Here is a 26,082-nt window from a genome sequence, read left to right on the forward strand (position 1 = left end):
CACTTTTTATACGATTGCTTGTCTAGACCTAGATGCTTTATTCACCTTTACTTAGGTATTGACTGACATTATGTTGTCTTTAAAACAATTTTGCAAGAAAGTTCATGGGTGCCTGTTTTTCCTGTTAATGCATGTTTAAGAGGATTTTCCATTACCTGCAAGGCAGGCAAATGTCCCCATTATGTAACCCTCAGAGGCATTTTTCACCTAGAATGGAATGTTCGTGGTACCTCCAGAAGCACAACTCACCATCATTCTCTGTGAAGGTGTCCCTGGAATTGTGCACTACTTAGAAGGTTATACAACTTTGGGATCACACTTTTCCTCACTCACAATTCTGAAGAAATCATTCAGTTACCTCTGACACTGAAAACTGCAGAATAGAATTAAAAAGCCAGATTGATATAACCCTCCGGTAAGAACATTACTTTCCCAGGTGAGAACTATTGTAAAAATAACAACCCATACATTAGCTCCTAGTTATCTCTCTTCCACATCTATTGCCTTTTTTCTCTCTTCTGCTTTATTTCTTCATACCAGTCCCGTTTATTTCTGCACTGTCTGCTTGATGCTTCTAACATGGTTTCATTTCAGCAATAGTTTTTTTTTCTTTTTTTTTGAATAATCTTTGCCAGCTCATTGTTACTCCTTTCATGCCTCCTCTGTCCTATGATTTCTTCTTTGATTTCATTTTTGTTCATAACTTTAAACTTATTCAAGTTATAAAAAAATGGTTAACTTTCTCTTACATCACCTGGGGGTAATTTTATTTTTCTGTGGTTATACTTTCTCTGCCTTATGTGTATTATTTTTGTGTTCCTTTATTCTCTTTCCGATTTCTTTGTTTCTTACTTTTTATGGACAATGTCAACCCACTATCTTTAAACATTCCAGTTTATTACTTATTTTTGAATTATGGCAACCTTTTCTTGGCCTGACTTTTGCTTGGTAACAGATTGGGGAGGGGAGCAATTCTAAGAACGAAAAAAAGTGAAGGCAGCTGGTAGCTGAAAATGTAGTTCTTATGCTACCCACCCCCAGCCCCTGACATTATTTTTTCCTATTGGAGCTTGTCCTTCATAGAGCTTCATCTCTCCTGTGTCCCTTCATGTCTTCAGAATTCAGTGTTTCAGTTGAGGATTCTGGCTCAGGAACCTGTCTACCTTCCTTCCTTCCTTCTTTCCTGCCTTCCTTCCTGCCTTCCTTCCTGTCTGCCTTCCTGCCTGTCTTCCTGCCTTCCTTCCTGTCTGCCTTCCTGCCTGCCTTCCTTCCTGTCTGCCTGCCTGCCTTCCTGCCTTCCTTCCTGTCTGCCTTCCTGCCTTCCTTCCTGCCTGCCTTCCTGCCTTCCTTCCTTTCTGCCTTCCTTCCTTTCTCCATTCCTCCAGCCTTCCTTCCTTCCTTCCTCTTTTTCCTAAAATGAAATATGCATAATGTATGATATCTGGGAAGATATGTGTAAACTCACACATCTCCTTCATATGAGTTTGTGCTGATTTATTTCCTAGTATTATTGTAAATGGAATTTTATTCACAATCCTCTTGTACTTTTGGTTCATTTTAGTGTTTCCAGGAAAGAAGTACAATAAAATCAACACTGTGAGATAATCATAATAGTGGTTTAAGGGAAATCCCAAAGATGCAAAAATGTTTACTCTGGACAAAGTTCAACAGTATTCTTAAGTAAAAAAAAAACAATCTTTGCAGACCAGAAACAGTAGGGGAAAGCCCTCCCTCAATTTGATCAAAACAACCACCAAATATCTACCTAAAAATTATAATCAAAACCTCAGCATGCTTCTCTGGGGGGTAAGGGGCCTGACTTAATGGACAGTGGATTCTGAAATTTATATAAAAATGCACAGGGCTAAGAAGAGCAAGCAGTCTTAAAGGAAGAGAATAAATGTGGAAGACAGCCTACCAGATAACATGGTGGACTAGAAAACTGCAGTCATAAAGATTGTGTGGTATCCATGTAAGGAAAGACAAAAAGAACAGTGGGGCAGAAGAGAATCCAGACGCGAAGCCACACATACTACCTGATTTACAAGATACACGACACTGCAGTGCAGAGGGAAAGACAGTGCCTTCACCTGTTGAAAAAAATGCAACATGACCCCACTTGCGAAAAAATAAAAAAATCAATTCCATCTGGAGTGAAGGGCTAGATGTGAAAGATTAAATGAAAATGCTTATATGCAGCACATGCATGACCTGGGAGTAGCCAAGGCTTTCTTAAGCAGGACACAAAATGAGCTAACCATAATGGAATATAAAAAAAAGTTATAAATTGGGCCATATTAAAACTGAGAACTTCTGTTTACCAAAGACCCCATCAGGAAAGTGAAAGTACACTAACGGGAGAAGATATTTTCATTCTCTCTTTCTCTGTATATGCGTAAGTCTGAAATGCAATGTAATATGACATTAATAGGCAACCCAATAGAAAAAGGGTAAAATACTTAACAAGCACTGCACAAAAGAAAACAACCACATGACCCATGTGGCCAATAAATAAATGAAAAGACAATTGATATAGTTTGGCTGTGCCCCACCCAAATCTCATCTTGAATTGTAGCTCCCATAATTCCCAGGCATCATGGGAGGGACCTGGTGGGAGGTAACTGAATCACGAGGGCGGGTTTTTCCCACGCTGTTCTCATGATAGTGAATAAGTCTCACGAGATCTGCTGGTTTTATAAAGGGCAGTTCCCCTGCATATGCTCTCCGGCCTTCTGCCATGTAAGACGTGTCTTTGTTCCTCCTTCACTTTCCATCATGATTGTGAGGCCTCCCCACCCGTGTGGAATTGTGAGTCCATTACACCTTTTTTCCTTTTAAATCGCCCAGTCTCCAGTATTTCTTCATCACAGTATGAAAATAGACTAATACGACAATCAACTTCACTACTTACCAGGGTACAAAATTTTAACCACTATAGGGTGCCACTAAGCACTCATTAGAATGATTAAAATTCAGAGAGACAGATAATGCCCAAATTGGCAAGTATTGGGTGTTATTGGAACTTTCATAAAACTGTAAGTGGGAATATAAAATGTTAAAATAAATGTGACAGTTGTGAATTTCTTCTAAAATTCTTGATAAACATACTCTGTTTCTCAGCAATTCTACTAGATAATGCCACAAACTAAAAAATGTGCACATAAGTGCACCAGAACACATCTCCTGTAATGCTCACGTCAGTCCCAACTGAACACTACAGAAATGCCCAGTCACTAGAATGAATATAGTACAGTATATGTACACAGTGAAATCCTGTTCAGCAAAGTAAATAAACCACGTATAACCACGCACACTATTATGACTGAGTCTCACACACATAACAGTGAGCAAGCTGCACTTGCTGGAATATATTAGGCTGGTGCAAAAGTAATTCCAGTTTTTGCCATTATAGCAAAAACCAAAATTTTTCTGTATGTATATTCTACTTTTAAAAAGGTTCTAAATTATTTTAAATCCTAGATTTTTGAAAGCTATGACAGGCGTGCACGTATGAAAACAGGAATATCACTTACTTACTAAATGTTCTTGATCTAAAACAATCAATTTCAAAGGTTTCTAGCAATATTGTTGCCAATTTTCTTTTTAAAGAAAATGAAGGATTTTTACTTTTTACAAAATAAAAGTAGAACTAAAGTTTAAAGGAATCAGTATTTGCTGTGGTTCTCATTAACTTTAAAATAATTGACTATGCTGTGGCCCTTTGGACAAAAAACAAACAAACACACACAAACAAAACCTACATGTTCATGATGTTCGTATCCTGGCAATTTTTATCTACTCATATGGACAGAGGGGTGGAAGAATAAGTAGCATTAACACAGAAAAGTTTTAACATGAAATATATGACTTGGTAGTGATTCACAAATAAGTTAAAGTTAACATTTAAAATGTTTATGCTAACAAAACTTGCTATTTAGGAGAGACTTTAAGAGACATGACTCCTGAAATTTTGGCTTCTGATTTTCTGATAATCAGCATTTCAGTGTAATACTCTGTAATTCTATTTATTATCCTTCCAGACGCTAAGGTATAAAATTACACACAATTGACAGCCAAATTACCGCGTCTGCCTTCCAAGGGACATGGGGAAACTCCAACACAAAGATTCTTTTGCAATTAAATCCTTGCAAGGAGTAATATTTTTAGGGCCAGCTCAGCTTTTATCTGTAATCCAGCAGTTATCGCTGCTGAAATGGATTGCAGGAGGTGGTAAGGAAAAAAATGGGAAAACAGGATGAGGAAGGAAGTCAAACAAACAATGCTGGAATTTTGCCTAGGGGCCTTGTAGTGACAAGTACTCAGATACGACTGAAACCCCAGTGCTGCCTGCTGCTGCACTAAACTCTTGAAACCAAGTGTCAGAAAGACTCAAAAATAGGACCATTGGTACTAAGAGACTAGATGTATATGTCATCACACACTAGCTAATATCCCTGAATCCAGTGTAAATTCGAAGTCTGTACTAGCAGTGTAGGGTATATTAAATCTATTAATAATATATATTCTGGCAGGGTATGAACCTCTTATTTGAGACCTCACATGCCTTTCTTCAATCTGTGCCTCAAACTAAAGCTCATGCAATGACAGATGAAGAAGACAAAATCATTTCAGAAGCAGCTCTCTACCTGGCATGAAATTAATTTCACTGTATTCAAAGCAGGGTTTCTCAAATGGAATGTATAGTTGACCATCTCGGTAACAGTTCAGCTTTAAACGCATTGGCATACCTGATGTTGTAAATTATCAATCCATGAAATTCACATGATTTTACATTTTTGGGATTAAAAAGCTTGAAGACAGCAATTTCCATCCAGTTATCAAACACACAACGACAATGACTGCTAGAAAATTAACTTAGAACACACTTTTTAAAACGCATTAATTAATTAGAGGTAAAGAAACACATCTGCTATATGGAATCAGCACCACTGCCTCCTAAAATGCCACAATGCACCAGTTCTACTATAAATATATATTCTTTCCAAATAATATCAATAACAACAAATGCAGGATCTCATTTTTAAAGTAATTTCTTTCTCCAAGACACATACACACATGCACACATGCATGCACACCTTTGCAGAATGCAAAATTTTAAATTACAAATTGAGAGTCTCTTTATGGCAGAACTGGGAGTATTTTTTGTTTATTACCAGATGGAAAGCATCTATCATATTTTATCCTTTTCTAGATCTCAGGCATAAATTTAAAGCACTGTCTTCTAAGAAATAATTCTACTTATTTGACTACTAAGAATACTGCATTCCAATCACCCAGCGTTAAGAGTGGCATTTGTTTCAATTTTTTGCATAATTAGCTCATGTCTTTACTTGATATCCTTTAACATTTATGTAAAGTGGTGATCATGAATAATACTCTGTCAAGACAGAGTGGGCCCTGTTTCTTTGGCTGGGCTTAGGTATTATGTCATTGCCCTTGGCTGAGACACCTAAGGAATACTAATAAGAAAAGGCACATGACTAAGCATTTTAAGTTCTTCCCACAATGTGCTTGGCTAAGGCACTAGCCAAAGAGACTACTTTAAAAAATATTTATTTGCAAAGAGAAATAAAACAAATGAGTAATTTCTTGAAGATATATCACATTTCAATACATCAAAGCGTAAGTATATACATGTTTTTGTACAACCATTCCCTGTAGGATATATTTGCCTTGGGTATTATAAAAATCCCTTACATTTAGGCTGGAATATTTTGTCCTTTAAAGAGTTAACTTCCTACAGCCTTGGGAAGTTCAAATCTGCAGAGGGTAGTGGTTAAAGGTGCTGCCTTGGAGGTGAGGGTTACCAGTGGACAAACCGGCTGAACACGACTGGCATTCCCCTATGTCTAGGACTCTAGTGTTCTCTTTGCGCTTTCTGTTTGCTTATCAGCATTTTTTTTAACTGATAGCAGTATTTAAATATTTGGCAATCAATCTTTCATGAATTCTAGTATATTTGTTCCATTTCTTCTTGACTGCCTGAGAACAAGCTTTCATTTGTTCTTTGCACTATGGTGAGGTTTGGTGTGTGTGGAGCAGGACAGGCAGCGAACCCAAATAAGTCCAACGGAATCTCTGACGATAAAAGGATGCTGCTCACAGCTATGGCAGCACTGTATATTAAACCAATGTGAATCACAACAGGCTCCGTTACTTATCATTTGTAGAAACAGCACGTTGTTCTTCCAGAATTTTGAAGACTTTTCTTTAAGACTTGCTGAATATACCTCTATTTCTGAACAGTGCCTATACGTTGGTATCTTAAAAATGGGGCCCTTCCGTGTATGTTACAGCTTAAGTTCATTCTAGAACTGATATTGCATTATTTCAAATCAATGTTTAGATGTCCATAGGCTTTGCTCACAGCTTTGTAAATCTCTTAAATACTGACTTTGCTCCCTTTATTACCCAGTCCATCTGGAATGAGATGATTCCTTGGTATTTCAAAGCTGCTGACATATCTGATAGACTGGATGAAAATTTAAGGCTCATTTAGCTCTACAGATTTATGTTATATTCTCTATTTCTTGCTCTAAGCTTACAATTTGGCCTTAGCCAATAATGTGCTCTTCTTAATTCACCAATGAGCATTCCGAATTAGGGAATATTCTTTTTTTTGAAACAGGGTGTCAGTCACCCACGCTTGCGTGCAGTGGTGTGAACACTGCTTACTGCAGCCTTAACCTCTCAGAGTCAGGTGATCCTCCCACTGCAGCCTCCCAAGTAGATGGGACTACAGGTGTGCTCCACCATGCCCACCTAATTTTTGTATTATTTGTAGAAAAGGATTTAGCCATGTTGCCTAAGCTGATCTCAAACACCTAGGCTCAAGTGATTCGTCTGCCTTGGCCTTCCAAAGTGCTGAGACAATGGGCATGAGCCAGGAAGCTTGGCTGGGAATATTCTTTAAAAATATAATAATAACAAAGAAGATAAGTAGCGATGGTATTTTATTCAGAAGGCAACTCACCACTGGATAATGAGGAGAACTCATCTCCCATATCACTGAAATTACCCCTTTCCATATTCTCATGTGATAAAAATAGCTGTATTATTGTTGTTGTATCCAAAAAGCAGTTTAGCCTTAAAGTAAAATGTTATCATTGTTTCTGTGTACATCCAATGAGGCAAGTTATTATTATCTCATTTTATAAATGAGGAAACAGATTCAGAGAGGTTAAATAATCTGTCCAAAATCATGTTTGTGTTCTTAACCACTAGAGAGACCTATCTATAATCATTGACAAAGTTTTAAGTTTGTCTTCTAGGAGCCATGGCTAACAGTCACCATATCATGTTCTTATTGGGTTTGTATAATAATGATAAATCGGATTCTCCATCCCTCTACACTACAACCAAGGAGCATACGTGCTGATGAGGAGAAATTCCAGCTCCCTAAGAATCAGGTAAGTTCCTAGGTGTGCCAGGACTCCAGGGGGGTCTCCTACCCAGCAATCCCACTAAGCAATTCTTTACCACCACGGTTTTGTCAACCATTCTAAAGGTAATCAAGGTTGATATTGTATACACATTTTAAAATCCTTGATCTGATTACATTTAAATGGTATAGTGGTTTGCCCCCTTAAATAAGAGGAAACACATATCACCTTTCTTTTCATTAAGCCTCCTATGGGAGGGTTTACAAGTTGAGGGAAAGGAGGAAGTGTCTATTTCTTATAGTCTTAATATACGAATTGAAGATGAAGAGCTGGGAAAATATATCTTCTCCATGAAAACTGATGAAAAATATGAGACTTAACCAAAAGATTTCACAAACAAGTGTAAGTATAAAACTTTCATATTTATTATAGTGAAATTCATTAAAAGCTGGGTCAAAAAACATGAAAAGGAAGTCAGCATCTTGTATTAGTGTATTCTCACACTGCTATCAAGAACTACCTGAGACTGGGTAATCTACTAAAAAAAAGATGATTAATTGACTCACAGATCTGCATGGCTGGGGAGCCTCAGGAAACTTACAATTACGTCAGAAGGTGAAGGGGATGCAAGGCACGCCTTGCATGGCAGCAGAAGAAAGAGAGCGAGCGAGCAGGGAACTGGCACACACTTTTAAACCATCAGATCTCATCAGATGTCATGAGAACTCTATCACAAGACGGCACCAGGGAGATGGTGCTAAGGCATTTGAAACCACCCCCATGATCCAGTCACCTCCTACTAAGCCCCATCTTCAACACTTGGGGATTACAATTCCACATGAGATACGAGTGGGGACACAGATCCAAATCATAACACATCTATAGCAACATCAAAAATGTATGGGACAATCTACTTAAGCAGTTCATGATAACATAGCAATATTTCCTGGAATACTAAAAAAAAATTAATAATACATATTAAAGGAGGAAAGTTAACTATCCTAGTAAACTTCATCTTGAACAGGTATTTCATTTCTAACAAATGTTTTTGGAAGCTTGTGTCTTCTAGAACTTTTCTGTAGTTATAAATATATTTACACATATTTAATGACCATTTTTGGAGTTTTGAAAAAGTAATTCCTTTTGTGTATGAAATTTTGAAGTTGCCCGCAATAGTTCTTGCCATATATAGCATTTCTTCTCAAACGTGACATCCATGACTGGCAAAGGATTTGGGTTTTTTTTGCTTGTTTGTTTGCTTTTGCTAGTTCTTAAAATCCCAAACAAGTGGAACTTGTACTTATTCATGAGGTCCACGTAGATCAAAGGTTAGATTTATACCCATGAGTACAATTCAGTGAAAAGTCAGGAAAATGGAAAAATGATTACAAAAATGGAGTTTAGACTTTCCCTTGGGGTTCTCAGGCCAGGAAGCTTGCTATTCTGGTGATGAGAAATGGCACACTGATTTGGCTATCTAATTTCTTGAGAGTCTTACTGCATGCCCAGGAATCATAAAAGTGGAAGTTTCTTCTGCTCTTCTGATGGCATTCTATGGCCACAGAGTTAATACTTGGGTTACACTCAGGAATTTGATTTAAGAAGTGGCTCCAAAATGCATCAAGGTACCTACTTTTAGCAAGTCCCAAATATTGAGACCACAAATGGTCTTTATCCAATTCTAAAGCAAAACTATAAATATGGATCTGAATTTAAAGTATCTATGATTAAAATATGTGACTTAAATTTCCATTCGTCCATCTATCATCTAGAGTTTTCCTCAGCTGACACTGTCAATGTCCAAGGCAGTCACTGAAGTATTTACCTGCTTACAGAATTACATACCTATGCTAATACAGCAAGTGTGTGGACACACTGTTTTGTCAAGTATGGGAAAAATATTTGCTGACACCTAAATTCTAAGCAATATGTGAGGTACACTAAAACTAAAAAAAAAAAAAGAAAAAAAGAAAAAAAAATTTGTATTATATGTATCAAATATTTTTCACAGATATATTAAGTATATTGTGTGTTGTAGGTGAACAATTGTACCAACATGTGTGCAAATCTTTTATATGAAGATTAGGCCAGGCATAGTGGCTCACGCCTGTAATCCCAGCACTTTGGGAGCCTGAGGCAGGTGGATCACTTGAAGTCAGGAGTTTGAGACCAGCTTGACCAATATAGTGAAACCCTGTCTCTATCTAAAATATTTTTAAAAATTAGCTGAGTGTGATGGTGCACGTCTGTAATCCCAGCTACTCAGGAGGCTGAGGCAGGAGAATCCCTTGAACCCAGGATGGGGAGGTTGCAGTGAGCCAAGATTGTGCCACAGTTGCACTCCAGTCTGGGTGACAGAGCAAGACTCCATCTCACAAAAAAAAAATCCACGTCATTACAGACATGAACCATCAAAAAAGAGAGATCTTGGGAATCAGATGGTGCAATTCCTACCACTATTAAAGTCAGAGTAAAACCGAAGTATATTTATTAGTCATTTCTACCTCTTATATACAACTATGTCTGGTAATTGTGACTTGATTTTGTTTGAACAAAATTTCTATTTTTAGTAGAAACAGAATTACTTGAACCTGGGAGGCAGAGGTTCCAGTACGCTGAGATCACACCAATGCACTCCAGCCTGGGCAACAGAGCAAGACTCTGTCTCAAAAAAAAAAAAAAAAATGAAGACTAGCCCAGGAAATTATATTTCAAAATTATTGGGCAGAACACTTCCAGACAATGATGTTAGTAAATTAGTTTAGTAGTAATAAATAGCACAGAAATCAGAAGGTAATGAGAGCATTGGTGGTAAAAATGCGGTGGGAAGAAAGGACCAGCAGACACTGTGAAGTCATCCATGAGTGCTTGCCTCCCGGTGAGAAGGCAAGCTCACAGGTAAAGAGCTAAATTAAATGGAATGAATCCAAAGAATTCTAAATCTGACAAATACTCTAATTTGACTTGCATAAAACAGCAAGGATTTTTTTTTATACATGATACTCTATTTTAGTAATACTATATATATAGATGTCAAAATATCTTAGAATGCCGCATCTCTGAATGTATAACTAAGGACTATGTGAATAATGTGTTTGTATCCACAGATGTATAAACGAGAACATGCATACGCATATTTCACATCAACATAATGTTGAGCAGCAAAATATTTGAGAACGACAGGAAAGCTAGTATCACATTGTTTCTTTTTCCCATAGCATTATTTTCACCTTTTTTCTCTTTATGACCTAATTGGAATCATCAGATTCCATTCTTCTCCACTTTGCACAGGTTCTTTCTTGCAATCCTATGGAAAATGATGTATTGCTCTATAAGAATTTTATTTTTCAGTGAAAAAAATGAAAGGAAGACACATCATATTAAGCGATAAATAATTGGAACAGATTTAATTCCAGTTATTAAAAATAAAATTTAGATCTCTAAATTTTAATGTGGTCTATTTGAAAAGCCTTAATCATTTTAAATTTATTCCAATTATTTTATTAGATGTAATTGCTAATATTTAATTGTTCACTTCTCACAACTCATTAAGATTTTAATAACATATTTTTCTAAATGAGAATATATCATAACAATAAATATATCTGCTGCCTTATAGTTTATAAAATGGATTTACATAAATTATCACTTTTGATCTTCTTAATAATCTTTTAAGTAGCTATTAAAATCTAAAACCAAAGAGATATTATGAATTTAATAACAGAACGCTAATTTAGATCAAAATTCTTATTTGAGAAGTTAAATTAGCAAGCTAATTACTGAAAATACTCAGGCACACATTCAAATATGCTTCGGTACTTAGGTACTGCTCATTAAAGAAAGCACCTAGATAGTAGTACTATGTCTCAGAACATTCACCAGAACCTGTTCAACTCAGATCTGCCCCCACCAAACACTCTAGAAGATTTTGCCAAGTGGGGAAAAGTGCCCTCCTCCCCCTACTACCCTGTGTTCCCAAGGCTCAGGCAGGCATTCCTCCAAGAGGGTGCTAATTAAGTTCCCTCAATAATAAAGGGATGTAAAGCACTATGGGATACAATTTCTTCCCTTAACAATATAATTTCTTAAAAAATATATTTTATTATAAAATACTCCATAATTTAATTTTTAACATTGCAAGTGGCTCATAACAATGCAGTAGCATCATCACTTCAATATCAATATAATCATAATTAGGAAATTATAGATAGAAATCTATTAGAGTTTTACACCGCTGGTACCAAGAACTCAATGATTTTCGTCATCTTAGAAGATTTGAGAATCCAAAGAACACAAATGAATATTTCTTTTCAGGCAAGTTCCCCATGGACATGTGTCAGTATGCATAATAAACACAATGACATTAGATAGTGCTATTCAAAAACCCTCTTGGCAGTTGAAGCAAGAAACAAGGGCACTGCCCTTTGGCCACAGAGAGCAGAGCGTCTCCTCCAGTAGTCTGTCCAGATGGGAGAGTGACACACTGAACCACTGGTGGCACTAATGGAATAACCTTAGAATATCCATGTTTGAAAAAGACAGAAACCAAGAGACAGCTTTGCTTTCTCTCTCTCTCTATACATATACATATATATAATATATGTAATCATATATGTAATCATATATGTAATATATATAATATATATGAGATATTATATATATTATATATGATATAATATATGTATAATATATATACTATATATGTATATATAGAGAGAGAAAGCAAAGCTGTCTCTTGGTTATCTTCATTTTCAACTAAATTGAATATGATGATAGAATGCAGCAATCTTTGTCCTATAATCTCCTTCTAAATTGGAGGAAAACATAATAATGATTTACTTAAATATTTTGATAAGTGTAACAGAAATGAATAGGTTGGTAATTTAAAAGTAAAGATGCTTCTCAGATTATTCTCTACCCTATTAGAAAGAGGCATTTAGGAGAGGGTCCTTCACAATGGGCATGTTAACAATCACAATCACAACAAACTATTGACCCTTTATGCCTCTGCTTCCAAAATGCAACCTGTACTCATCATTGGGATAGAAGTATAAATGCCATTGCTTCGTAAATCTATTGAACAGATTCCATGTATATTTAGTATATTAAAAAGTTGGCCACCTACTTTTGTAGTATGAACATCAACAGTTCTGGTTTCCAAAACAGATACCACAAGGAACCATCCCATGAAACAAACACAATTAGTTTATTCACATTATAATTTTAATGTCACAGTTGCAGTGGCTCCTAATTTTCAACTTTGCTGCCCATTGCTGGTGTCACTGTCAGGACCTCACGTGCTGCACCACGACTCTCAAAACATCTTGCCTGTCTCTAAGTATCCAAGATTACCCTGCCCTGCCACATTCCTGCTTTGACAGTGAAATAGACTAGAGGCCTCAAGGGAATTCAGAGTAAATGGCTAATTATAGAGTTTGCTACATTCGGCCTTATTATCATATTATTTTAATGTAAAATGCAAAACCCAGGATGATTATTTTCCCTAAAAATAAAAGGCAAGGCTATATGACACAGCTTGAGATTATAATAAATAGTTCAGAGAAGTCTATTATACAGTCCAACAAATTACTAGAAGAATCTCATTTTTATTATCATTCTACAAATAGTTATTAAATACCTATTTTGTTCCCAGCACTCTTCTGAAAGGCAACGACAGATGTGGTCCCACCCTCACACAGCTTACCATCCAGTTTTATTTTGGAAACACTCCATATTTGATATCTGCTTCTGCTTCTTCCAGAAGCTCAATTTTATCTCTTTTAAACAAATCAGCATATTTATTCCTAGAGTTATTTGCATATAGCAAACACTTAATCATTGCCTTACAGATTGAATTGGTATTTCCCTTTTTAATTAATAAGTGTATAATATTAAGGCATATCTAAAACTTCAATATTATTGGCTACTTCACTGTCACAGAGGGTGAACATAAGAACACAGAAATTTACTATTTCATGTTTTGTGAGTATTCATATTCACAGGCTTCTTCTCCTTTTACTGTTGAAGTCTCAGTTTCTGGAATGTGGTTTATGAGGAGTGAGACTTTGGAATAAAAACAGTGTTTCATTTATGCAGCAATGAGCTGGGGCAACCTGTGACCCATGTCTTCACAGCCATCCAGTTGGCATGAAAAATTTACAAACTCTCTACTTGTTGCCATGAGTTGGACAGTGTCCATGATCTAGACATAGTACAAAATTCTTTACATAGACCATCAACAACATTCACCATGGAAAGGAAAGCACTATTGATCTCTTTCAAACATGAAGGAGATTCAAGAATGGGAATGACTCACGTCAAGCACCGAAGCTGATGTCTTGTGGAACATGGGTCTGCGCACAGCTCTGCCTCCAAAGCCTTGGGCTTCCTCCCGCAGCATGTGAACCCCAAGCTTTGCAAGTCCCCTTGCCTTTCTGTATACAGTCCATATTCTTCTGCCATCTACCTTGTGTCCTCTGGCTTTTCACATCTTAGTTCTTCCTCTCTCTCCTAGAAAGTCTGATTCTCACCTTCCCCAGATGATTCTAAGGCTCTGATACTACCTGGACCCAATTAATCACCCATGTCCCAAGATCTCAAAAAATATTCTGTTAAAACATTTGCTTTGGTATTTTCAGAAGCATTTATAATACCAAGTACATCAGTGGAGGAATGAGGGAGATATTCACGGGCATTTGTGTCAGCTTTTGGTTTTAGAGATGGAAGACCTACTTGTGCATTTGTCCAGTTACATTTGTGCAATTTATTTATCTGTGCTTTAAGAATGTTGAGAATAATTACAAGTTTGGTGTGTTGCAGAAAGGTATTTGGAGCAAGGAACAACTGCTCTGAGTTTTAGTTATAGCACCAGGATTCCTTGGGGAGGTTGCTGAACTCATCTTAAATAAAGTTCCTTTATTTATGAAATGGGAAAAACTCTTGTACAGTACAGTTCAAGAGAAGATTATAGGAATACAATGAGATGAAACTACAAGTTCTTTGGGGTCAAGGGCTCAGTCAGATGCACATTCATTCTCCTAACAGTGCCAGGAGGGACTTTGAGAAGAGGCACAGCAGTGCCCACACAACAGACATGCTTACTAAATGAACATACACATATGAAAGCAACTTAAATTATATACAATGACCACATGTTTATGTCAGTGTGCTGAATATTTGAGCTGTAGCAAACAGAGAAGGGTCTTACATTCTAATGAAGCGTCACAGACAAATTTATCATCCACACTAAATGCACAGGATGGTTTCTCAAGGTGATAAGTCCTATAAAGAAAGTCAAACAGTCTGGTAAAAAGATAGAGCCTTTGCAGGAATCAAAAGCCCCTTATAGACCATATTAAGGTTTGGATTTTATTCTAAGTACTAAAGAAAGCCATTAGAGGTATCTAAGTGACATGATCTTGCAGGTGCTGTTTTTAAAAAGATCAACTTAATGTATTATGCTATATTTAATGTGACCCTATCTAGAATAATAGGAGTCATAAAGAAATAGTCTTGTTTGGATCTAAAATGCCATGGTTCATAAAGATCACAGAAGGGACCAGTGAGGAGTCTTTTGTAACTATGCAGGAATGGTGGTCACTGGAAACCTGGTGGTAGTGGTGGAGGGAGAGAAGAAAAACGTGCTAAAATACAGCTAAGAGGATATGGCAGTTGTGAGAGGAAGAATTCTAAAGATGTCCACCACCCAAGTTCCTGGTCCTGTAATTACTCAATCAAACATTTACTGAGTTTCTACTGTGAAGGGACTAAAGATAAACGTAAGGTTACAAGTCAGTTGACCTAAAATAGGGAGACTATCCTGGATTATCCAGGTTAACCCAATCTAATCACATGAGCTGGTAAAAGCAGAGAATTCTCCAGCCATACCCAGAACTGGATGTCAGAAGAGGCAAGAGACGAGACGGAATAGGAGGTAAGAGAGATGCAAAGCCAAAGATAGAGGAATGAAGCCACAAGCCAAGGAATACAAGTGGACTCCAGAAGTCACGAATGATCCTTAGCCACCAGCCAGTAAGGAAATGGAGACTTCGAAACAAGGATGGCATGGAACTGAATTTGGCCAAGAACCTAGATGCAGATACTTCCCTAGAACCTCCAGAAAGAAATGCAGGCCTGAAAACAATCTGATTTCAGCCCAGTGAAACCTACATCGGACTTCTGAGGCAATGAGATACATAAACTGGTGTTGTCTTAAGCCACTAAGTTTGTACCAATTCACTTTGGCGGAAGCAATACAAAACTAACACAGCAGTGGAAAGTATCAGAAGACAGTAAGGGAAAGAGACACATTGGGATGGCTCGGCTCTTTGGACAGAGTTTGAGGGAATGGAGGGATCATTTACTGAGATGGGAAAACATGATGGAAGAACATTTGGGGAGAAAAATGGAAAACAAACACTTTGTTTTGAACATGTGAAGCTTAAGATGTCTTATCATCCATCCAGCTGGAGGTGACAGGAAGGCAGGTACAAACACAAGTTTGGAAGTGAATGAAGAGGTGAGGGCTGGAGGCATGAGTCAGCTTTATAAGTGTGTCATAAACATATCAATGATGTTTTTAAATATGGGCCTACATATGTGTTCCCAGGATACCTGTATGGATAGATAAACAGAGAATGTCTTCAGGATTTGTTCATCAACAATGTCTAAGGAAAATCAGGAACATTAAGAAGGACAGGAGATTATACTCTGTTGTGGGTGGAACTGTATTCCCTCCAGAAAATATGTTGGCATCCCAATCCCAGAACACGTGAATGTGACTATATTTGAAAATAAGGTCTTTTTAGATGTAATCAAGTTAAAATAAGATCAATAGGGTAGGCCCTAATCCAATATGATCAGCGTCCTTGTAAAAAGGAGAAATTTAGACAGAGACAGGCACACAGGAAGAATGTCACATGAAGAAGCAGTCAGAGGTCAGGAACCTGCTTCTGTAAGCCAGGGAACACCAAAGACTTCCAGCAAACCAGCAGGAGCTAGGGAAGTGGCCAGGGACAGATTCTCCCTTGCAGCCCTCAGAAGAAACCAATCTGATGACACCTTGATCTTGGACTTCTGGCCTTGAGAACTGTGAAACAATAATCTTCTGTTGTTTAAGCCACTTGGTTTCTGGTAGCTTTTAATAGTAGCCCTAACGAACTAATTCACGCACATAATACTGTGAAGTCGATACCTAAGACAGGCGTACAGATATATTTTGAGTGGCATGATCTCCATATCTGACATATGTAATATTATCTCCATCTCTAAAATAAAAAAAGATGAAAATATGGCAAGAAAAAAATAATTTTATTAAAATGAGTACAACAGTAATCATATAGTTTTGATTACTGAGTTTTAAGAAACAGCAAACATGTATTTCTCAAGCACAAATTACTCAGAAGTTAGTTTCTTTCATTAGATGATCTTAAAATCTATGGCAATTCAATGGACACAAATGACTGTTATTTGAATATTAATCCTCCATTCAAAATTATGGAAGGGAAGGTGCTCAATAGTCTTAGTTATGAATCCACTTCTGCAAGATATTCCTTGCGTTTATTCAAATATTGTATTACTTAACTTAGACCTGTTAATGATGTCAAACTGTCAACATCCCAAATGAAAGAAACTCAAAACTTGGGCTGAAAGTCTGTGAACACAGCAGGTATCAAACTACATCCAACTTTAAAAGGAGCACACCTTCTGCTATGAGCAGAAATTGATACCTAATTAGGCCCCATGCAAGGAATGTGTTTCACATTGACACTATGCATTAGAAGAAATTCTCAAGTTCATCATTAACCATAAAAACCCAGGGCAAAATTCTCTTATAAAATATAACATCTCTGAATTCTATCAACAATTCGCAACAAATCTAGAAATAGATGCTGCTGTCTTAAGATATTACGCTGTGATGATTAATATTGTCAATTTTGACCCTCTAGAGAACCCTGATGAACACACATACCAAATGCAATGTGAATCTACCCACAGCTGTGGAAGCTATGAAGAGTCCTGTTAAATTCTGAAACACTATGATTCATAGAAACCCAGAAAACACATAGTTGAAAGTAGAAAATTAATGCAGTGTTTTCTCAGCCTGCCCTAAGGCTTTAAACATCATCTATATGCTGATGATTTCTAAGGCTTTCATCTCCAACTCTGCCCTCCCCACTGAGCACTAGATTAATCTAGGCAACTGCCTACTTCCCATCTCCACTGGATATTTACTTACTAGACTTCTCTTAGTTCACACACCCAGAATAAAATCTGGCATTTCTCCCATTATTCCCATTCCACCACTCTCCACCTTTCCTCTCTCCCAGGCGCCCCTTATCTTTGTAAATGGTACCACCAGCAACCCAGTTGTAGGGAACATATAGAAGAGATTCTAGAACAGCCTCTTTCCCCCTACCCCAGACAAATACATCAGCAAGTTTCTGTTGGTTCTGCCTACAAAGTATATGCTGAGATCCTCCACTTCACATCATCTCTACTGCTGCCAACTAGCCCATCATCTCTATTCTAAATTTCTGCAACAGCATCTTACTTGGTTTCTCTGCTTCCCATCTTGTACCCCCTGACACCCACCCACCACCTCCAGAGTCTTATTTTCCACAGAGCAAGCAGAGTTTTCCAACTGTTTAATCACATCATTTTACTCTTTTGCCTAAAATGTTCAAATGCCTTCCCGTGAAATCATCATCATCATCATCAGCACCATCATCGTTCCAAGGGTATCTGAGGCTTCTGGATTTGATAGGACTCTGCCTACCTCTCTGATTTAATTTACTTTCATCCTTCCCACTTTTTACTAAGCCCCAGCCATATGGCATTTTTTCTTCCTGAGATCCATGAAGCAATTCCTGCAGCCTGGACCACATTTTCACCTCATGGCTTCCTCTACTAGTCCTGTGAATCTGAGCACAGGTAGCGCTCATCAGAGACACCTTCCCCTCAGCCAGCATTGCCCAAGTTTCTCTGGTTCACTCATAGTTTTTTCTCCATGTATTTTGTTTCCTTCATCCACTCATCCCTATCTGAAACTGTACATATTACTTGCACATTTTTTCATCTTTTTTGCTTATGTTGTTTCTGCCTACATATTTATTGCAGGTGTCCCCCAGTAAGTCATGTGGTTTAAGAACTATGCCTTCCTATCTACTGTCCACTAAATCTGAAAGTGTTTTATTTATTTTTTCTTTTTGATGAATTATGAGTAGTTCATCAAAAGTTTCAGCTTTTGGTTTCTACTGAACACAGAAAATGTGCCGTCTTTAAATGTATGGATTTCTTTCCAAATCAGTGACTCTCAATGGACTCTCTGCCACTGCAATGGTCAGTCTTACCTGATAGAGAATTATTAATCACTCCATGACACTCTCATGGAGAGAATGACATTTCTTGAACTTTTGGGAGAACAATAGTCTATCTTATAATACTATTGTATTAAATAATAGTATTGGACAATGAACACAATTCCAATACTTATTTTTTGGCCCAGTATAGACTGATAAGGCCTAACACTGACCAGTGAAACAACACAAAGAAATGCCTTGTCCGTGTGTCTGAGTGTGCTTCAGCCCTGGGAGGATGTGTCTTGGCAAAGCCTGGCTGGGACCCAGGTGGGGTTGAAGCCACCTGCCCCAGGGGAGGCTTGAACCTGGGAGCCTTCTGCAACTGCAGCTGTGGGATCTTGACCTCATGACCAAGTGACAATGAACTTCTTACACTTAGTCAGGCTCTACTAACCTTTGACCATTATAGTTTGTCCCTAACAGAATCACATTGAGAATCTTTTAACTTACACAATGACCTCCTTTAAACATGAGGAGAAATTTAGTCTTGATTTATTTGACAGCAATTTGGTTTGAGTCCTAGTATTTGTTATGTTGATTTATGACAACAATATAAGTGCTGATGACAAAGAGTTTTATGACTTGTTCCGGACACAAAGTTCCACTTTAGCTCCCCATACACTGAGTTCTCTCTACATGCACAGAACAAAGCTGCTTGGCCGTTCCCTGGGAATGGAGCCCAGTAAGACCTGGCCAGCTCAATCGTAGCAGTAACCTTCATAAATGGATCTGAAGCAAAAACCCAGTGCCATCTCTTGGCCAGGATCAATGTCATCAAGGAAATAACATTGAAAAGCTTCATCTCGCCTCATACACTGTAGCTTGAAATAGCAAACATTTCAAACTCTTTAGCTGAAAGATGTCAAATAATTTATTTGTGAGAATAGCCAATTTTCACAACCCTGTAAGGCATGCAATTCACATAAGGCAGCAATAATATCCCCGTTTCAATGGTGAGAAATTGAGGCCTAGAGAAGTGATGTGACTGGCATAGATTTATAAATCACTATATTTTAATGCCATAAGGCTGTCTCGATTTTCACTCTCAGCCCAGGGAACCCACTGTCCAATAAGCCACTCTCCTCCACATGCCTATCTTTGGGTTCTAGTTGGTAGTTCACAAGTTTCAAGTAATAGAATGTTATTTCAATGAATGTTGCCTGAATGGATCATAGCAAAAATATAAAATGACCCAAAAATATCCACAGAGTTCTATTTATCTCTAAGCAGTGTGATCAATTCATATTTCGGCTATCAATGACATATTAGAGGTTTGCCCACAGTGTTGTCTTGATGGATGAATTGTAGCTGCATATTTGCTCATGTAGAAAACAGTATTTATTACAAGTGATCAAAGGAAGCTCTTGTTTACTTAAATGAGAAGATATTATACTTTACTGAGGTCAAAAAGTTTAGAAATAGACTGTAATCTGGAGTCAAGATTTAGGATAAAATCTAAAGTCTAAGCTAGTAGATGATATTGTTTGTCTGTGTCCCCACGCAAATCTCATCTTGAATTGTAGCTCCCATATTCTCCACGTGTCATGGGAAGGATGTGGTGGGAGGTAATTTAATCATGGGGGCAGTTACCCCTCATGCTGTTCTCATGATAGTGAGTGAGTTCTCATGAGATCTGATGGCTTTATAAGGGGCTCTTCCCCCTTTAGCTGGGCACTTCTCCTTGCTGACACCATGTGAAGAATGATATGTTTGCTTCCCCTTCTGCCATGATTGTTAAGTTTCCTGAGGCCTCCCTAGCCAAGCTGAAGTGTGAGTCAATTACACCTCTTGCCTTTATAAATTACCCAGTCTTCAGTATGTCTTTATTAGCAATATGAGAACAGATTAAAAATATATATATATATTTTTTTTTGAGACAGAGTCTCGCGCTCTCTCCCAGTCTGGAGTGCAGTGGCACGAACTCGGCTCAATGCAAGCTCCGCTTCCCAGGTTCACGTCATTTTCCTGCCTCAGCCTCCCAAGTAGCTGGGACTACAGGCACCCACCACCACGCCTGGCTAATTTTTTGTATTTTTAGTACAGACGGGGTTTCACCGCGTTAGCCAGGATGGTCTCGATCTCCTGACCTCATGATCCACCCGCCTCGTCCTCCCAAAGTGATGGGATTACAGGCATACAGTAGAAATATTCTAACAGCAAAACCTGTCAAGTCTGCAGCCTTCAAAGCTTGCTTTAAGCAAGATTTAAGATTATCATGGTTTGTTGTCACTTTATCATAAAGTCTACATATTTTCCCTTTATCAGGATGCAATGATAAAGGTTTTTCTTGGGCCAGGTGCAGTGGCTCACGCCTGTAATCCTAGCACTTTAGGAGGCTGAGACAGGTGGATTACATGAGGTCAGGAGGCCGAGACCAGCCTGGACAACATGGTGAAACCCCGTCTCTACTAAAAATACAAAAATTAGCCAGGCATGGTGGCATATGCCTATAGTCTCAGCTCCTTGGGAGGCTGAGGCAGGAGAATCGCTGGAACCCAGGAGGCAGAGGCTGCAGTGAGCCAAGATCACGCCACTGCACCCTCCAGCCTGGGCAACAGAGCGAGACTCCACCTCAAAAAAAAAAGTTTTTTCTTGAACTCAGAACAGATTAGATAAGCACACTATCTAGATATTTCCTTCTCTTCTGCGTCTCTCACTACAACGTATTATCAACTTTTGTCTCTCTGACAACCAGCTCCCTCCAGATTCTGAGCCCTTGGAGGGCAATGATTCTATTTCTAGTTGTGTTCCTAATACAAATAAGTGATCAATAAATATTTAACATTAAAAGCAAAACATATCATATTCATTTCTATTTACAGAAATCCTAATATCAGGGGTTCACCAAGCCTACATTGTAATGGAAAGTCACAAAAGTTCGAGAATATAGCACCTTAAAACTAACAGTGTGTATATATGATCAGGCTGATAGATAGGAAATCCCAAATACCAGAAAGTAGACACTCCTTTCTACCACTTAAATGGCGTTGACTTGGGGAATTAAGAGATGTGACTTTACAAAAGGAACATTTGAAGTGAAAAGTTTTGCTTAATTATAATTCCTATCAGTAAATCAACACTCATGCCTTCTGACTTGGGAGTTTTGTCTTTAAGGAAACCAAAGTGTTGCAGAAGTAAGAGTTAATTATTTTTAAAGACTAGTACTAAGTAATTCAATATCCCTGAATTATATATAAATTACTAATGGCCTAAATAAGCAGATTTATGCTAAGAAACATGGGATCTTAGCTATGTACCTTCTTCCTTCTTCATGATACACACTTTAAGCAAATTTGATTGTAAAGCAAAAACTATTCACTAAAAACATAGCTGAAAGCAACAGCATTAAAAAGGTAATATTGCTTACTAATACTATGGTGCTTACTATTTCTAAAATAAAAATAGGTTGGGTACAGTGGCTCATGCCTAGAATTCCAGCATTTTGAAGGGCCAAGGTGGGAGGACTGCTTGAGCCCAGGAGTTTGAGACTGGCCCGGGCAACATACTGAGATCCCCACCTCTACAAAATTAGTCAGGTGTGGTGGTGCATGCCTGTAGTCCCAACAACTTGGGAGGTTAAGGCGGGAGGATCACTTGACCCCTAGAGGTTGAGGCTACAATGAGCTATGATAGTTCCACTGCACTCCAGCCTAGGTAAAAAAGGGAGACCCTGCCTCAATATAAATAAATAAATAAAATATAATACAAAAACACAGACTTTCATCATTCTCCAGGAGTAATTAACAATAGCTTAAATTAATTTCCATAATTAATAGAGTGGCAGAATTTGTCTCCTTGATAGTGGTATTTATTTCGAGTGCATACTCTTGTGCTTTGGTTGAATAATGCTGCCAATGAGATACATGGGCAATACAAAACAGCTTCTTTGTGACATTTTCTAAGAAGTTTTTGCCAATGTCAAGATTTCTTAATCAAAATCCATTTTGCTTTTGGGTTTTTATTTTAATGTCAAGATGGTATTCATCTGGCAATTATCCTGTTGCAAGTAGCTTGGATAAGTAATGAAACTGTGGCTTACCTTGCTTCGTCTCCATAATTTTGTAGATATACGTGTGTATGTGTATGTGTATGACACTTATTGAAGCTTAAATTAAAATAATCTTTTTAAAGTGCTTCTTATTAAAACCACTGATGACATTTATGAGAGATGTAAGCAAACCCTGATGCTTCCTTCAAAATGATAAGAGAAAAATGTCACAAGAACCATCATTTTGTGGTATTCAGAATTCATGAAAAACCACCAGTAGAAGCTAAGGAACTAGCCAAAGCTGCTGTCCAATCAGGCATTCAAAGACATTAATGGACGCCTCTGAATTGAATTTGTATGTATTAACCTGTGTTTTCTTCTTCCAGCAATATATTGCTTCAGGGCTGAATTAAACGCTGGTGTGGACTCATTTCCTGGAGATAACCAATGTAACTAGCCCACGGAATTAGATCCTGTTGCCTGCTAAAGTCTCAGCTCTTGGGTCATCTCTTTCTTACCAGCTCTCTTACTGTCCTCAAGCTGGGTAAAGCTAGGATTAGAATTAGGCCTTAATCTGTGTTTCCATGATGGTTAGTGCATGTCTGTAGCTTAATATCACCCTACCAGAGACTGACAACTTTTGCTCCCCTGTCTCTACATCTGACTCCTGGACAAAACCCCATGTCCACTTCATTCAATGCATCAATTGCTTTAAGTCTTGTTTATTTTTCCATCTATAATGAAATGACAGAACTGTATTTAAAAATACATGTATTTATGTAGTGAAGAGTAAAATGTCTGCCAATTGAAAAAGTTTGAATACTTTCAATAAAAAATTTGGATAATTCTTTCTTGACAATGGACATTTTTCCTATACTTCTTTTTTTAAAACAGTATAATTATTTTGAGGTAACTTGCTTCTTATTAAGAGTACAATTATGCTTCTGGTTTATCCGCATGTCCTTTACATTTTCAGTTAACTTACACTGATCACCTTTTATGTAGCGACTATGTTTAGCAGGTTAAACAAAATATCTTTAATTTACAAAGTTACATAATGATGTTCAGAAAGGTTAAAAAATGTGCCTGAGTTCTGACTTCTGGTAAGTCTGAAGAAACAAGATTTCTGCCTCCCTTTTTCCCACCTGATGTATTATTTCTGCTTCATTCTACCAAGATTAAAAACTCCAAGTGATGCAACAAAATGTGAATCTATAGAATCACTTCCACTGCTGATGGGAATACAATTAGGCAACCATTTTGGAAAATAATTTGGCATTAGCGTATTAAGATGAATTTTAACTCTTGGGTATGTAACAAAGAGAAACTCCTGAAAAATGTAAAGGCAGAGACATGTATAAGGCTGTTCATGACAGAAATATTTGTAACAGCAGAAACTCAGAAGCAGTCCAAATGCTCATTGAGGAAAGAATGGATGAATTGTGGGTATAGTCACATGATGGAATATTCTAGGGCAGTGATCAACTACAGCGGGACACAGCATACAGGCATATCAACCTGTGTTTCATCACTGAGTGGGGCGGCATAACATACACTTGAGAGTCCAGATAGGGGAGCCAGACCTGCTGTAGCACCAGTATCAGTGTGGCCCTGGACAATTCTGAAACCTCTTTCGTCCTCATTTCCGCATCTCTGGAGTGGGGACAATAGTACCTACCTGATCAGGTCCTTGTGAGAACTAAATTAATATACATATAGCAATTAAAATGGGCAATGATGCAAAATATGTGTTTTGTCTCACCATTTAAATATCATTTACTAGAATCTAGTAGAATTTGAGTAGATATTCAAATTACTTATGTTTCATATTCATTAAGCAATGTAGAAGAGATCATTTCTATATCTTACAGTAGAACTATATTTGCTGTATTTAACATACTAAAAATTTTGACACATTTATTAGGTTGGTGCAAAGGTAATTGCAAAAGTAACTACTTACTTCCTGAGACATCTCTTCTTTCCTATTTAATTGCAAAAGTAATTGTCATTACTTTTAATGGCAAAAACCGCAATTACTTTTGCAATGGCCTAACAACTGAAACCATGAACGACAGCGATTATAACTTCGAAGGACAATATTTATAATTATTTGTACACAGACCCTTAAAGAAACATGTAGACACTTTATATATTTTCCCTTATTAATTGAATTTGTACTAAAAAAACTATGTTCTTAAAAACAATGTAAGGCTATTCATCAAATAAGCATTTTAGCATGACTATACATTTTTAAGTATTGAAATTAGAAATGATGGAGATAGATAATCTTAGAAATACAAATAAAAAAACAAACTGAAGTAGTAGATCTTTGAAATCATCTACTCAAAACTCTTGACTTTTCAAATGAGGAAAACTGAGAACCAGAGAAGTTAACAAATAATCAAAAAATCACGAGTTGGAAGACAGGACAGTATGTAGAAACTCTATATTCTGGCTGTTATTTCTCTCTCTAGTGTGTCATATAAGTGTATTTTAAATAAATATATCCCATGACACAAGAGCTATGCATGTGATGAGACCACAGGCATTTATTCTATGGCCTGGGACTATGTAGTGGACCATCAGAAGTTCCAAGATCATCAAGGATGGCCAAGTGGCTACTGAAAAATCACATGCATGACAATGGTATTCTCTCTTACACAAATATTCCTGTGTGGTGGACCATCAGAAGTCTCAAGGTCATTTTAGCACCATGAGATGGTCCTCTACCTCCATGATAGCCAAGTGGTTACTAAAAATCATACACATAACAATGATTTTTTTTCCTTAGACAAATGCTTCTATTTCTGACTTCTCTCTCTTGGTTTATGACATTACATTTTTCCTGTCACCCAAGTTTGAAACTGTGATATTGGCTTTAAGCTCTTTTGCTCCTTTGCCAACTACATTTGCCTACTTACTTGCTGAGACATCTTTTCTTTCCTATTTAATCTCCTTCTCTCCTCTGGGCCATTTTCTCACTACAAAAATGATCACTTTTTACAGTTTTCTTCAACTCTTTTTTGTCAAGGCACGATCTACTATGACTTCTTGTCAAGCACCTAAAAATATTTCCTTTTATTTTTCTCATGTATTTACATTTTAGTCCACTGCAAAAGAGTTTCTGTCATTCCCACTCTACAGAAATGCCTTGTCACATGTGGCCAATAGTTTCCTACTTACTTTCACATCTGCAGTATCTGATGGTTAACTACACATCCTTCTTAATGTGGCTCACATACTTTGGCCTTGGTGTTAATAATATTCTAATTTCTACCTGTTTTTCCTTCCTTCCTTCCTTCCTTCCTTCCTTCCTTCCTTCCTTCCTTCC

The 26,082-nt window shown here is 37.5% G+C and overlaps 1 protein-coding gene across 4 annotated transcripts in view; it reads right to left on the minus strand.

Annotated features, from left to right (window-relative positions):
• The window catches only part of CTNND2 (catenin delta 2), a 931,369-nt gene that overhangs the window by 622,654 nt on the left and 282,633 nt on the right, over window positions 1-26,082 (minus strand). The window lies entirely within an intron of this gene.

The sequence above is a fragment of the Hylobates moloch genome, unplaced genomic scaffold (assembly GCF_009828535.3).
Source record: "Hylobates moloch isolate HMO894 unplaced genomic scaffold, HMol_V3 SCAFFOLD_17, whole genome shotgun sequence".
NCBI lineage: Eukaryota > Metazoa > Chordata > Mammalia > Primates > Hylobatidae > Hylobates > Hylobates moloch.